The following is a 2,539-nucleotide window of genomic DNA, read 5'->3' as shown; positions in this document are numbered from 1 at the left end:
GGGGGGGGGGGAGCTGCCGGCCTTGTTTTATTTTGCTTTGTTTTAAAGCATGCTGTTTCCCAATCATTCTGCCACTCCCTCCTCCCCCACCATCTCTCCTAGGTGGCTCCAAATACACCTTTGAAGGAAAGAAAAAATATACCCCCCAATCCACCCATAACTGACAGCGCTAGCCAAGCGCTGAGAGGGAGGTAGAAGCCCCTGTATGTCGTTGCTGTTGTTGTTTGAGCCGGTCTGGCAAACACCTCATCCCATCGGGAATGGGGGTAACGGGGCCTGGCCTGGGGTGAATGGAACTGGGGGGCAACTAATGAACCTGGAAGACAACGCTTCAGGGTCTCGGCCTCAGAGCCATGGCCCAAGACAACCCCAAGAATGTAAACCCTGCAGTGGGTGCTAGGCGCTTTCTGGTGTTGGGTGTGTTGGGTGTTGGGTGTCTCACAGAGGAGGGCGATAGTTAAGTGAGACTGTGTATCACACCCATGATACGGACTGAAGTGGTGCCAGGTAACCGTGATTTACTTAATGTAAGAAATACATAAATCAGCTTCCCTCCCTCGGCTTAAGAAAGCTTAAATTCTCCCTACCAATCTCATATCATATCTGTGACTTCTTCTCATTCAGCATCTTAAGGCAAAAGTAGCCCTTTATACCCACATCCTGCCCCTTTCCCGGGAGACAAGGCCTGCGCGGGAGTCAGCTGTGCCTGTTTCCTCACTAGGGCCTGGAAGGCTGGAACTGCCACATTCCCCGGCGGGGCTCAGTCTTGGAGAGGGAAGCAATTAACCCCAGGAGGTCATCTTTGCCATAGGACCCAAGCCCACCGCTGGGGCAGCCAGCCAGCTGGGCTCTCTGAGGAGCCGGGCTGCATGGTGGTGAACTCTGCGTCCAGGCTCTTTCCCGTTTCCTCATCCCTATGTCCCCGGCCTGCCTGTTGCTCTCCGGTTTCCAGGGCACCGTGAGAGGAGAAGGGCATAGTGACATGGGGGAAATTCCCAGCCTGGTCGCAGTGGCGCACAGGGCCTGACCGGGCCCCGCCCACAGCCCCTGGGCGTGGGGTCTTCCGGGCTCCAGCCTCTCTCCCTGTGTCCATGGGCAGCGGCGAGCTGGATTTGCGCCCCATCCTCCCGGAGGTGAGAGAGGTCTCAGCCCGGCCCTGCCCTCTCCCGGGCAGACCCACAGGCAGACCCTACCACCCTGAGTCTCCCTCCAAGCTGGTCCGCTACCGCCTCTGCTCCCTGCTCCTCTGGGCTGGGACTTCCCTGGTCCAGCCTGTGGTCAGCTTTGGAAAGTCAGTCCTGACTGTGATTGGAGGAGAGGCCAGTGTACTCTCCTGGCCTGGAGCCTCGGGTTTCCTGTTAGAGGCTCCACTCGGAAAGGTCTGATGGCCTCAGAGCGGTAGAGGAGAGGGAAGAGGGGTCCATCTGCTCAGGGCCGAGGGAGTCCCAGCGTCCACGGTGCTCCCCGACTTCCGACCCCTACAGTGCCCAACGCGCCCTACAGCCTCAGCCCGCAGAACTCACTTTCATAGGCAGACATCACACTCAGGGTTCACACACCCACCCACAAAAGAGGGACCCCCACACATCCCCTCTTGTGGGCCAGATGCGTGTCCCCCGCGTCCCCCACACAGATGCCCTCACTCCTCCTGACATAGCCCGCAGCCACACTTGCACCCCCCACCTCGACACAGGCCTTTCTTTTTCCTGTCTTCGGCAAAGTTATCAGCCACTGGAGAGGAAAAGACCAGCCAAGAAGGCAGGGCGGGAAGAGAGGGCAGGAAGAGGAAGTGAGAGAGGGAAAGGAGTCGGAGGACAGCGGGGCCAGGCCAGGAGCAGAGGCCCAGCACCCGAGCTGGTCTGGGGGCAGAGCCCGCTGGGCTGGGCAGCCAAGGACCAGCCATCAGGCAGAAGGCCAGGCAGTCCCCGGTATGGAGCCAGAGGCTCTAAGGAGCCTCTCACCCTTCGGGGCGCCCCTCCCTGGCCCTGGACCTGGCCCAGACCTACCTGCCCAGGCTGGGCCACTCACCTGGGAAGGGCAGGAAACCGAGGGTGTGTCCTCGGGGGGCTTCCAGCCCTGGGAAGGCTGCGTGCTCACTGTGCTTCTGCAGGGAGGAGGGCTGGGCTGGGCTGACTCAGGCAGGAGGGAAATTCCCTGCCACTGCCACTGTGGGGGAGTCGCCCACATCCCCCAAGGCCCAGCTGAGGCCCCCGTCCCATCCTCTGGCAGAGCAGGGGCCCTGCTTGTCAGTCTCCACCTGTCACTTCTCAGGCCCTGTCACTTGCGGCAAATGCCAGGGAGGGAGGGGCTCTGGGAAACAGCCGGAAGCCTGGATCCTTGGGGGCACAGCCGCAGGGACAAGGGTGGGCAACCTGGCCTGCCCGCCTGGATCCTCCTGGGTCCTCGGCTTCCTCCTTTGCCTGAGGATTCCAGATCCCGAGGAAATCGCCTGCTGCCCAGCCCCCATCCTGCTGCCTCTCCTGGTCCATCTGTTTCCACTTACTGCTCTCAGCGGCCCCTCCATGGGAAGGAGGAGCCC

The 2,539-nt window shown here is 61.0% G+C and overlaps 1 protein-coding gene across 1 annotated transcript in view; it reads right to left on the bottom strand.

Moving 5' to 3' along the window:
* The window catches only part of Tnip1 (TNFAIP3 interacting protein 1), a 69,820-nt gene extending 67,768 nt beyond the window's left edge, over positions 1-2,052 (bottom strand). Inside the window, exon 1 of the mRNA XM_033761539.1 lies at positions 2,029-2,052. The gene's annotated coding sequence lies outside the window, so the exon portion shown is untranslated. The remainder of the gene's footprint in view (positions 1-2,028) is intronic.
* Between the last annotated feature and the right edge of the window lie 487 nt (positions 2,053-2,539).

The sequence above is a fragment of the Fukomys damarensis genome, unplaced genomic scaffold (genome assembly GCF_012274545.1).
Source record: "Fukomys damarensis isolate Sample0158 unplaced genomic scaffold, DMR_v1.0_HiC HiC_scaffold_9, whole genome shotgun sequence".
Lineage (NCBI taxonomy): Eukaryota > Metazoa > Chordata > Mammalia > Rodentia > Bathyergidae > Fukomys > Fukomys damarensis.
The sequence above is the reverse complement of the archived record's forward strand: the minus strand, read 5'-3'. Positions and strand labels throughout refer to the sequence as shown.